The 13811-nt window shown below is 37.7% G+C and overlaps 1 pseudogene; it reads left to right on the top strand.

The window, feature by feature from the left end:
- Positions 1 to 13293, top strand: part of LOC134331862 (atrial natriuretic peptide receptor 2-like) — a 40201-nt pseudogene extending 26908 nt beyond the window's left edge.
- The last annotated feature ends 518 nt before the right edge of the window (positions 13294 to 13811 follow it).

The raw sequence follows: 13811 nt of genomic DNA, 5'->3' as shown, positions 1-13811 counted from the left end.
AGCGCTGCTGGAGTTTTTAAATACCGTGTCCACTCACTGTCCACTCTATTAGACAATCCTACCTAGTTGGTCCACCTTGTAGATGTAAAGTCAGAGACGATCGCTCATCTATTGCTGCTGTTTGAGTTGGTCATCTTCTAGACCTTCATCAGTGGTCACAGAACGCTGCCCACAGGGTGCTGTTGGTTGGTGGACTATTCTCAGTCCAGCAGTGACAGTGAGGTGTTTAAAAACTCAGCATCAGCATTGCTGTGTCTTATCCACTCATACCAGCACAACACACACTAACACACCACCACCATGTCATTGTCACTGGAATGCTGAGAATGACCCACCACCCAAATAATACCTACTCTGTGGTGGTCCTGGGAGAGTCCTGACCATTGAAGAACTGCATGAAGAGGGGATAACAAAGCATGCAGAGAAATAGATGGACTACAGTCAGTAATTGTAGGAGTGCTTCTATATGGTAAGTGGAGTTGATAAAATGGACAATGTGTGTAGAAACAAGGAGGTGGTTTTAATGTTATGGTTGATCGATGTATGTACAGTGGGGGAAATAAGTATCAATGAGATCATTGACAAGCTCCTCCCGTGTAATTCTGGGCTGACCTCACCTTTCTCAGAATCATTCTTACCCCACCAGGTGAGATCTTGCATGGAGCTCCAGAGTGAGGGTGATTGACTGTGATCTTGTATTTCTTCAATTTTCGAATTATCGCACCAACAGTGGTCTCTTTCTCACCAAGCTTCTTGCTGATGGTCTTGTAGCCCATTCCAGCCTTGTGCAGGTCTACAATCTTGTCCCTGACGTCCTTTGATAGCTCTTTGGTCTTGCCCATGGTGGTCGATAGATTTGAACGGAAGAAACTGATTGTGTGACAGGAGTCTTTTATACAGGGACAGGACTAATTTGTGTGCCTCATGGGCACATAACCGGTCTGTGGGGGTCAGAATTCTTGCTGGTTGGTAGGGGATCAAATACTTATTTCCCTTAATTAAATACAAATTAATTTATAACTTTTATTTAATGTTTTTTTTCTGGATTTTTTGTTGATATTCTGTCTCTCTCTCTGTTAAAATAAACCTTCCATAAAAATTATAGACTGTTCAAGTCTTTGTAAGGGGGTAAACTTACAAAATCAGCAGGGGATCAAATACTTATTTCCCCCACTGTATATATACAGTGTATCACAAAAGTGAGTACACCCCTCACATTTCTGCAGATATTTAAGTATATCTTTTCATGGGACAACACTGACAAAATGACACTTTGACACAATGAAAAGTAGTCTGTGTGCAGCTTATATAACAGTGTAAATTTATTCTTCCCTCAAAATAACTCAATATACAGCCATTAATGTCTAAACCACTGGCAACAAAAGTGAGTACACCCCTTAGTGAAAGTTCCTGATGTGTCAATATTTTGTGTGGCCACCATTATTTCCCAGAACTGCCTTAACTCTCCTGGGCATGGGGTTTACCAGAGCTTCACAGGTTGCCACTGGAATGCTTCTCCACTCCTCCATGACGACATCATGGAGCTGGCGGATATTCGAGACTTTGCGCTCCTCCACCTTCCGTTTGAGGATGCCCCAAAGATGTTCTATTGGGTTTAGGTCTGGGGACATGCTTGGCCAGTCCATCACCTTTACCCTCAGCCTCTTCAATAAAGCAGTGGTCGTCTTAGAGGTGTGTTTGTGGTCATTATCATGCTGGAACACTGCCCTGCGACCCAGTTTCCGGAGGGAGGGGTCATGCTCTGCTTCAGTATTTCACAGTACATATTGGAGTTCATGTGTCCCTCAATGAAATGTAACTCCCCAACACCTGCTGCACTCATGCAGCCCCAGACCATGGCATTCCCACCACCATGCTTGACTGTAGGCATGACACACTTATCTTTGTACTCCTCACCTGATTGCCGCCACACATGCTTGAGACCATCTGAACCAAACAAATTAATCTTGGTCTCATCAGACCATAGGACATGGTTCCAGTAATCCATGTCCTTTGCTGACATGTCTTCAGCAAACTGTTTGTGGGCTTTCTTGTGTAGAGACTTCAGAAGAGGCTTCCTTCTGGGGTGACAGCCATGCAGACCAATTTGATGTAGTGTGCGGCGTATGGTCTGAGCACTGACAGGCTGACCCGCCACCTTTTCAATCTCTGCAGCAATGCTGACAGCACTCCTGCGCCTATCTTTCAAAGACAGCAGTTGGATGTGACGCTGAGCACGTGCACTCAGCTTCTTTGGACGACAGTTATTTTGAGGGAAGAATAAATTTACACTGTTATATAAGCTGCACACAGACTACTTTTCATTGTGTCAAAGTGTCATTTTGTCAGTGTTGTCCCATGAAAAGATATACTTAAATATCTGCAGAAATGTGAGGGGTGTACTCACTTTTGTGATACACTGTATGTATACAGTATATATATATATGTATATATGTATACAGTGGTGTTAAAAAAAAATAGCAGTCCAACACCATTAACCTGATAAATCACAGTTTTTAGTAGAAAATATATTTCTACATTGCAAATAATTTCTTTGAAAGTGTAGTAGAGTAATGAAAACAAAACAAACCCAACAATTAGGACATGCATGCCACTCATTCTGAGTAATCGAAGCATTGATTGAAAGGGGGTTCCTCAAAATAATAGCAGTGAGGGGGATTGCTGGTATTTATTGCCACGTCAGCACGATTACGGCTATATATGTAGCAGTGAGGAGTTCAATTGGTGAAGTCATTCATTCTGCAGAAGAACGGGTGTCAATTTTGGCCCTTATTTAATGTAGGAGGGTGGCAAATCTTGCACAGTTTGGTCATAGCACATTTCCTTCTGAAATACTGGGTAAAATGGGTTGTTCCAGACATTGTTCTGATGAACAGCGTACTTTGATTAAAAAGTTGATTGTAGAGGAAAAAACATACAGAGAAGTGCAGCAAATTATTGGCTGCTCAGCTAAAATGATCTCAAATGCCTTGAAGTGACAATCAAAACCTGAAAGATGCAGAAGGAAGCATGGAACTACTGTTCAAATGGATTGAAGAATAGCCAAAATAGCAAAGGCTCAGCCAGTGATCACCTCCAGAAAGATCAAGGAACATCTGAAGTTACCAGTGAGTACAGAAGATGATTAAGTGAAGCCAATTTACCAGCAAGAACTCCTTGGAAAGTCACGTTGTTAAGAAAAAGACGTGTCCTGAATGGTTTAAAATTTGCCAAAAAACACATTGACTGGTCCAAAGAGAAATGGCTTAACATTTTGTGAACTGATGAATGCAAAATTGTTCTTTTTGGGTCTAGTGGCCGTAGACAGTATGTCAGACGACCATCGAGCACTGAATTCAAGCCAAAGTTCACTGTGAAGACAGTAAAGCATGGTGGTACAAAATGATGATATGGGAATGTTTTTCATATCATGGTGTTACGCCTATTTATCTCATACGAGGGATCATGGATCAATTTAAATATATCAGAACACTTGAGGAGATCATGTTGCCCTATGTCGAAGAAGAAATGTCCTTAAAAATGGGTGTTTCAACATGACAATGACCCAAAACATCTTGGTTACAGACAAACAAGATTGAGGTAATAGAGTGGCCAGCCCAATCCCCTGACCTCAGTCCCATAGAGAACTTGAGAACTTGTGGGCTGACATCTGAAACACGTTTTTTTGAGGCAAAACCCAAAATTGCAGAAGAACTGTGGAATGTCGTCTAATCATCCTGGACTGGAATACCTGTTCAGAGGTGCCAGAAGTTGGTCGACACCATGTAACACAGATCTCGAAAACAATTGTTATGCCACTAAATATTAGTTCAGTCATTTAAAGTAAAGTGAAACCTCAAACATTTTTTCATGTTATAGATACATTTTTTGACTTTTTAAAGAAAATGGCTGGCCCTGCTATTTTTTTGAACAGCCTAATATTCATTCAAACTGGCTAAATGTTGTTAATGTTCTGATTTAGAATTGAAAGTGTAGTATTTTCAGTGCATTTGCATTTATGGAAATAAAAGTTATTATAATGATTTTGCGCTTTATTCACTTTTTTTTAAATCACTGCTATTTTTTTGAACACCACTGTATATAAATACAGTATACACACGTGTATTTTAAATCTATCTATCTATAGTCGCCATCTACAGGAAAGATCTAGGTACTGCAGTGCTAATTGTTGTTACTATATAATCTTAATGGCAATAATGAAATAAAATTATAATTTTAGATTTATTATGATCATTATTAATGCAGTGAAATTCAGTGATACACAATATATTTGTATTGAAGTTTTTAAAAAAAGTTTTATTGTGCTTTTAGATGGAAAAGTACGGTAAGCATTTGGAGGCTATAGTTGCTGAGAGAACCCAAGATCTACTTCAGGAGAAACAGAAGACTGACCGCTTGCTTTATAGTAAATTCAGATTTTTTATTATTATTATTATTATTGTTATTATTTATTTTAAACTGAGCAAATGACTAATCCATAGCTGTTCCATAGTCACCATCTACAGGAAAGACTTAACTTTTTATGTTACTGCAGGGCTACTGAATAATAAAATCTAAATGAAAATAATTAAATAAAAATTTTTTTAATTTTATTTAATTAGACCTTCATCTGCAACATGCAGTATTTTACTGAAGAAAGAAATGTGTTATATTAAGCTTCTAATTAATCAAAAACCATTTTATAAATCATTTTATGGGTACATAAATAGTGTATTAACAGTCACATGCTGTATTTGCCCCTTACCAGATTTCAATTTGCTTATACACTGCCTGGCCAAAAAAAGGGTCACACACACTAATATTTTGTTGGACCGCCTTTAGGTTTGCTAATGGCACGCATTCGCTGTGGCATCGTTTCCACAAGCTTCTGCAATGTCACAACATTTATTTCTGTCCAGAGTTGCATAAATTTTTCCCCAAGATCTTGTATTGATGATGGGAGATTTGGACCACTGCGCAAAGTCTTCTCCAGCACATCCCAAAGATTCTCATTGGGGTTCAGGTCTGGACTCTGTGGTGGCCAATCCATGTGTGAAAATGATGTCTCATGCTCCCTGAACCACTCTTTCACAATTTGAGCTCGATGAATCCTGGCATTGTCATCTTGGAATACGCCCGTGCCATCAGGGAGGAAAAAATCCATTGATGGAATAACCGGGTCGTTCAGTATATTCAGGTAGTCAGCTGACCTCATTCTTTGGGCACATATCGTTGCTAAACCTAGACCTGACCAACTGCAGCAACCCCAGATCATAGCACTGCCCCCACAGGCTTGTACGGTAGGCACTAGGCATGATGGGTGCATCACTTTAGCCACCTCTCCTGATACCCTGATGCCCCCATCACTCTGGAACAGGGTAAATCTGGACTCATCAGACCACATGACCTTCTGCCATTGCTTCAGAGTCCAATCTTTATGCTCCCTAGCAAATTGAAGCTGTTTTTGCCGGTTAGCCTCACTGACAAGGCTTTCTTAAGGCTACACAGCTGTTTAGTCCCAATCCCTTGAGTTCCCTTCACATTGTGCGTGTGGAAATTCTCTTACTTTCACTATTAAACATATCCCTGAGTTCTACTGTAGTTTTTGTACTATTTGATTTCACCAAACGTTTAAGTGATCGCCGATCACGATCATTCAAGATTTTTTTTCCAACCACATTCCTTCCTCGAAGATGATGTTTCCCCACCATCCTTCCACTTTTTAATAATGCGTTGGACAGTTCTTAACCCGATTTTAGTAGTTTCAGCTTCTCCTTAGATGTTTTCTCTGCTTGATGCATGCCAATAATTTGACCCTTCTGAAACAGATTAACATCTTTTCCATGACCACAGGGTGTCTTTCGACATGGTTGTTTAACAAATGAGAAGCTACTCACTGCATCAGTTAGGGTTAAATAACTTGTTGCCAGCTGAAACATAATCACCCATGCAGTAATTATCCAATGGGAGGCTCTTACCTACAGTGGGGTCAAAAAGTATTTAGTCAGCCACTGATTGTGCAGGTTCTCCTACTTAGAAAGATGAGAGAGGTCTGTAATTTTCATCATAGGTACACTTCAACTATGAGAGACAAAATGAGAAAAAAAAATCCAGGAAATCACATTGTAGGATTTTTAAAGAATTTATTTGTAAATTATGGTGGAAAATAAGTATTTGGTCAATAACAAACAAGCAAGATTTCTGGCTCTCACAGACCTGTAACTTCTTCTTTAAGAAGCTCTTCTGTCCTCCACTCGTTACCTGTATTAATGGCACCTGTTTGACCTCGTTATCTGTATAAAAGACACCTGTCCACAGCCTCAAACAGTCAGACTCCAAACTCAACCATGGCCAAGACCAAAGAGCTGTCGAAGGACACCAGGAAGAAAATTGTAGACCTGCACCAGGCTGGGAAGAGTGAATCTACAATAGGCAAGCAGGTTGGTGTGAATAAATCAACTGTGGGAGCAATTGTAAGAAAATGGAAGACATACAAGACCATTGATAATCTCCCTTGGGGTCAAGATCTCATCCCGTGGGGTCAAAATTAACATGAGAACGGTGAGCAAAAATCCTAGAACTACACGGAGGGACCTGATGAATGACCTGCAGAGAGCTGGGACCAAAGTAACAAAGGCTACCATCAGTAACACACTACGCCAAGAAGGACTCAAATCCTGCAGTGCCAGGCGTGTCCCCCTGCTTAAGCCAGTACATGTCCAGGCCCGTCTGAAGTTTGCCAGAGAGCATATGAATGATCCAGAAGAGGATTGGGAGAATATCATGTGGTCAGATGAAACCAAAATGGAACTTTTTGGTAAAAACTCAACTCGTCGTGTTTGGAGGAAGAAGAAAAACCCAAGAACACCATACCTACTGTGAAGCATGGGGGTGGAAACATCATGCTTTGGGGCTGTTTTTCTGCAAAGGGGACAGGACGACTGATCCGTGTTAAGGGAAGAATGAACGGGGCCATGTATCGTGAGATTTTAAGCCAAAACCTCCTTCCATCAGTGAGAGCATTGAAGATGGAACGTGGCTGGGTCTTCCAGCATGACAATGATCCCAAACACACCGCTTGGGCAATGAAGGAGTGGCTCCGTAAAAAGCATTTCAAGGTCCTGGAGTGGCCTAGCCAGTGGAGTCCGTGTTGCCCAGCGACAGCCCCAAAACATCACTGCTCTAGAGCAGATCTGTATGGAGGAATGGGCCAAAATACCAGCTACAGTGTGTGCAAACCTGGTGAAGACTTACAGGAAACGTTTGACCTCTGTCATTGCCAACAAAGGTTATGTTACAAAGTATTGAGTTGAACTTTTGTTATTGACCAAATACTTATTTTCCACCATAATTTACAAATAAATTCTTTAAAAATTCTACAATGTGATTTCCTGGATTTTTTTTTCTCATTTTGTCTCTCACAGTTGAAGTGTACCTATGATGAAAATTACAGACCTCTCTCATCTTTCTAAGTAGGAGAACCTGCACAATCAGTGGCTGACTAAATACTTTTTGACCCCACTGTATTTGCTTAGTTAAATCCAGGTGGTGACCTTTTTTTTGGCCAGGCAGTGTATGTCACATTTAAATGTTATATTAAGGGGACAATTGCATTTTCACATATAGAGCCAAATAGGGCGGAACAGCATTTTTGCTTTATCAAATGAAATTTTTAAAAAAGCATTTCATGTTTACTTCGGTTATCTAAAAGTAAACTAAATCTAAAAGTAGTTTGATTGTCTGAAACATATAGGAGTGACAAATATGCAATATTGATTAAAAGGAATCAGGGAAGGTGGTTAATGCTATATTTCCCAAAAAAATCTTTATTAGAAGGCATATGTATTATTAAAGAAAGGACATACAGTTAATTATGCCTGTAACAGAATTAGTAGTACATTATCACAACGTAATATCACATTATATCACAACACATGCCTTTTGCACTAAAGCATGTGTGTTTGAAATATTGACAGGTATGCTTCCTAAACCAGTGGCTGATGATCTTAGACAAGGCTACACAGTGGAAGCACAAAGCTACACCAGTTCCACTGTATTTTTCAGGCAGGTGTCAATATCAGACATTTGGCTTACATTGGATATTTATTCGAAACTTTAATCTTTAAAATGTTAACCCATATTTATTTATCTCTTCTTTTGGGCAGTGACATAGTGGGTTTCACACAGATATCAGGATCCAGCACACCTCACCAAGTTGTGGATTTTCTCAATAAACTCTACACCACTTTTGATGACATTATTGACAACTATGATGTGTACAAAGTGGAGACTATTGGAGATGCTTGTAAGTCTGATTGCAATCATGGAATTTTAGCTTCCACATCTGACATCTGACCAGAAATGATAAGTATTATATCATTATAGCAGTAGAGTTTTTTTTTTTTTTTACTGTAAGAGATGTTAGAAGTAAAAGTCTACCAGAAAACTCATCTTTATTCTTAAATATCTGTGCTTTAAATCATTGGTTTAAAATTGTTGTATGTTGCAGAATTTGTGCCTGTATGTAGCTGGGGAAGGTTTGCTAGCCCAGTTTCAATGATCTAAAACAATGATATATATCATATTGTACTGTCAACTCCAGTAGCCAAAGGTTATAGCGCTACTTAAAATTATAAATATTAAATGTCAATGAAGTGACTGCTCATCTCTTTTTATAACTGCTGCCAGTTTGTACTAGTTCCCTCTTCCCTATTCTTTTTTTCCAAAAACTTGGTTGTCGCACACTGGTGGACAGAGTAGCTGACTAACGGTTTTGATTCAGATTTTATCATTATTCCCTCTAATATCTCTGCTACAGGCTGCAGTGTGTGCATTTTTCTTTTAATACTTTATTTTCATTATTCCCCTTTATGGTTATGACCTTAAGTTGGTTACGTTTATCTTTAATTCTCACAGGTACAGGGTTCCACCTTGCATCTTACAGTTTACCCAGTTACAATGTAAATGACATGGCAATGTAGGAAATCGTTATTGAAGTGAAAATAGATTAAACACAGCTAAACCAAAAAGAGTTGTCATGAATGTTACAGATGAATTAGGAATATTGTTGTTCAAATCACTGAATGCATTGTTTTATTCTTTCAGACATGGTAGTATCTGGTGTACCAAATGAGAATGGAATCAATCATGCAGGTGAAATTGCCAGCATGGCCTTAGACTTGGTCAGCATTTGTCATGCATTTAAAATCCCACACAAACCTACCACACAGCTGAAGATACGAGCTGGCATTCACTCAGGTCAGTATGGTTTCCATCCCTAATTAATCCCATGAACTCATTTATAGTAAACTATTACACATATTCTTGTTGGAAACTACTGTTTTATGTTTGTTTGACTATGGTTGGTGCTGATAGATACAGAAGTGTATTGCTGCCACACAGATGAAAAAAAAAGCTGAGAGGATGTTGTTATAATGAAAAAAAGGATGTTGTAACGAGATAGTATGTCGTTTTAACGAGATAGTATGTCATGTTAACGAGATAGTGTGTCGTTTTAATGAGATAGTATGTCGTTAAAACGAGAAAAGGATGTCGTTATAATGAGATAGTATGTTGTTAAAATGAGAAAAATATGTCGTTATAACGAGATAGTATGTCGTTAAAATGAGAAAAGGATGTCGTTATAACGAGATAGTATGTCGTTAAAACGAGAAAAGGATGTCGTTATAACGAGATAGTATTTCGTTAAAATGAGAAAAGGATGTCGTTATAACGAGATAGTATGTCGTTAAAATGAGAAAAGGATGTCGTTATAACGAGAAAAGGATGTCATTATAACGAGATAGTATGTCGTTAAAATGAGAAAAGGATGTCGTTATAACGAGATAGTATGTCATTAAAACGAGAAAAGGATGTCGTTATAACGAGATGGTATGTCACTTTAACGAGATAGTATGTCGTTATAACGAGAAAAGGATGTCGTTTTAACGAGAAAAGGATGTCGTTATAATGAGAAAAGGATGTCGTTATAATGAGAAAAGGATGTCGTTAAAACGAGAAAAGGATGTCGTTATAACGAGATGGTATGTCACTTTAACGAGATAGTATGTCGTTATAATGAGAAAAGGATGTCGTTATAACGAGAAAAGGATGTCGTTATAATGAGAAAAGGATGTTGTTAAAATGAGAAAAGGATGTTGTTATAACGAGAAAAGAATTTGTTAAAGCAATGTATACTGTATCACAGTTAAGGGAAATACGTCTATGGCAGGGGTCACCATACTTTTTGAGCTCGAGAGCTACTTCAAGGGTACTAAGTAATACGAAGGGCTACTTGTTTGACACAAACTTCCTGAATAACGTAAAGCTGCACGGTTCACCTTAAATAATAATATTATGATTAATAATAATAATAATAAATATTCGTATATGTGAAGAGAAGATATGATAAAGTTTTGGTTTATGTTTGCTTGTTTAATAGAATTTTAACGTCATGTTTTACACTTTTGGTTACATTCATGACAGAAACGGTAGTTATTCATTACACAAGGTTCATCAGTTCACAAGTTTACACATTCATGGACAATGTCTCCAATTCACTTTACTTGCATGTCTTTGGACTGTGGGAGGAAACCGGAGCACCCGGAGGAAACCCACACGGACACGGGGAGAACATGCAAACTCCATACAGAAAGGACCCGGACTGCCCCACCTGGGGATCGAACCCAGGACCTTCTTGCTGTGAGGCGACAGTGCTACCCACTTAGCCACCGTGCCGCCTTTTCTCGTTATAACGACATACTGACGGCTTTTTTTTCATCTGTGTGGCAGAAAGACGCTTCTGTACTTCCGTATCAAGTAACATGAAAACTACCTAAATTAATTACACCAAGGTTCTTTGAATGGTATGCTTAGTCATTACATTGTACAGAAGTCTCTCTGTGTGTGGGTTCTACAGGTCCGGTGGTGGCTGGAGTGGTTGGCACCAAAATGCCACGCTACTGTTTATTTGGGGACACTGTAAACACAGCATCTCGCATGGAATCAACCAGTGAAGGTAGTTAAGAAAAGTTAAATTAGCAACATACACATACTGTGCTTGATAGCTGTCACTGATGTTTACAAAATGCAGGGTTTTAAGAATAATAACATTAGATAATACATAACATTCATAATACCAAATGCTAGTTTTCTAAAATAAAAAAAACTTTTAACTTTTTAATAAAATTGTCCTAAGCATTTTAAAATTAAGTTAGAATGTATGCACAGTGTAGAATGTATCCTTAAACTATGCAGAGTTTGGATTGGTGGATTGGCTACTCTTGGAAATACTCCTGGAAATACCATTTTAAAGCTTTGGATATTATTATTGAGATAAATACAACAAGAAGTACTCAAGTGGTGCGGTGGCCTATTACACTGGATCAGGTATGATCTACACAGACATGATTGGCTTTGTCAAGGGGGGGATGCCCAAAGCTCTGCGATGGATTGGCGCTCTGTCCAGGATATTCCATGTCTTTTTAGCAATCAAACCAGTCCTGCTGCAACCCTGACCAGGATAAAACATTTTATGAAAATGAAATGAAATTAAACAATACAAATAATTAGTAAACAGTGAAAGAAATTGCATTAATACATACAAGCAATGGTATAACCTGACATGAGAAATTAAGAACATCTAGTTTTCTTGTCAAATGTCCATGTGCAACTGGGCGGCTACATGAACAATGATTGGCTGTTGTTCATAGGGTGGGACAAGCCGGACCAGGGTTCTTCATAACCGGTGCAATTACGAGCTCTGCTGGCTGATTGATGGCGCCTGCGCAGAGTTGGGGAATAATGCTGATCAGGTTGTGGCTCTCCGTGCTCAAAGCTGATTCACATATGAACTTGCCTCGTGCAAGAGAAAAGACGCAGTCGGTACTGCACACATGTTGGAGGGGGCGTGTGTCAGTTGCAAAGCTCCTCAGTCAGTGGTGGAGGGTTGTATCTGTAGAGGTGAAGCATAACACAATCAGGGTAATTGGCTATGACTACATTAGGGGAGAAAATTGAAAATGGACACTGAAAAAGCCACTCCAGGTTATTTCAGGATTGATTCCTTAACCAACCTTTGGCTGACTTGGAAGTGCACTGGGGATAACTGTCTTGCTGAAAAAGCCGACTAACAACAAAGTTCAACTGGCGAGGACTTAAATTGCAACAGCATATATTAAGATATATATTAATATATTATATTAAGATGTATTATTTGTCTATATGTAATAATGACAAATATAGTTCTATATCAAATAATAAAAATACAGTTCAATATCAAATAATAACACATACAGTTCTATATCAAATAATAAATATAGTTCTATATTAAATAATAAAAATACAGTTCAATATCAAATAATAACACATACACTTCTATATCAAATAATAACACATACAGTTCTATATCAAATAATAAATATAGTTCTATATTAAATAATAAAAATACAGTTCAATATCAAATAATAACACATACACTTCTATATCAAATAATAACACATACAGTTCTATATCAAATAATAACACATACAGTTCTATATCAAATAATAAATATAGTTCTATATTAAAAAAACAGGTGTGTGTGTGTGTGTGTGTGTGTGTGTGTGTGTGTGTGTGTGTGTGTGTGTGTGTGTGTGTGTGTGTGTGTGTGTGTGTGTGTGTGTGTGAAAATTATCACCTGTTTCTGATAGCTCGGGTATGTTAGAAGGTTGTTTTGCTTAATGATCTGAAAATACTCATTGTAATGTGCAAAATATGCAATAAAAGGTGCAGTTTGCAAAAGTGGGTTTAACCTTTCTTACACCAATTAAAATCTTTTTTAAATAAACACTATAGTACTATGTAAGTTCCTTATACACTTGTTTAAAATGTAATTAGCAAATGTATCAGCCAGTTTAATATGCTACAAATGCTGTAGTTTTCCTGATCTGGCAGCTTTAAGAATCCAATGCAGTGAAACTACAGCAGAACTTTTGCACACTTTAGGCGGTTATGCCCTGGTCTGCCGTGGCACTCTAAATGTTAAGGTAAGACATTAGTCAGATATTGTTTACTTGTAGTAGGTTAAATGACAAAGTATAGACAAAGTTGTTCAAAGTTCTTAAATTTAATTAGATTTTATCAGACAAAATAAATATAAACAATTGTTTAAAACCGCTTTTTCAGACAGGATTCATAATAAAGGATAAATTAACTGCTTGTCTGTATAATTTTGTTTTATAGGGCAAAGGTGAGATGACTACTTGGTGGTTGGAGACCAAAAGGGGCCACAAAAATCCTCTGCTCCCTGATTAGGAGCCACAAAAAGAGCCTGTTCCACTTAATAATTTCAGATGAGCTACTTTGTTAATATATTAATACTGTAACAGTCAGATAAAACTTCTCAGTCATTATGCAAAATTAAAACCTTGGATTTTTTGCAATTAAAATGTGACCTTTATATTTTACTTAAAATCTGAGACCATTTCAATTGTTCTGTACTGGGGTATAGCTTTACAAGGTTTTGTTGTTTGTCTTGTAAAACAGTCCTACGTTTTGAGATATTTTTATCTACAGTACATTATAAATGCTTAAGGTATGTTAACACTTGTATATTTTTGTGGTTGTTTATTGTCAGTGAAGAAAATGTAATTTTAAGAATAAACAAGGTAAAAAAAAGTGTTAATTTTATGTGACAAGTAAATATCAGATCATACTATTGCTGTATTGCTAAAATTGATTTCATTTCTTTTATTTAATAAGAATACTTTTAAAAATAATAACAATATATGTATAATGTATTTTAATATTAATATTAATATGTTTTTTTCTTC

Source organism: Trichomycterus rosablanca, chromosome 17 (assembly GCF_030014385.1).
Source record: "Trichomycterus rosablanca isolate fTriRos1 chromosome 17, fTriRos1.hap1, whole genome shotgun sequence".
In the NCBI taxonomy this organism is placed as follows: domain Eukaryota; kingdom Metazoa; phylum Chordata; class Actinopteri; order Siluriformes; family Trichomycteridae; genus Trichomycterus; species Trichomycterus rosablanca.
Note: the sequence above shows the minus strand (reverse complement) of the source record. Positions and strands in the feature narration are given on the sequence as shown.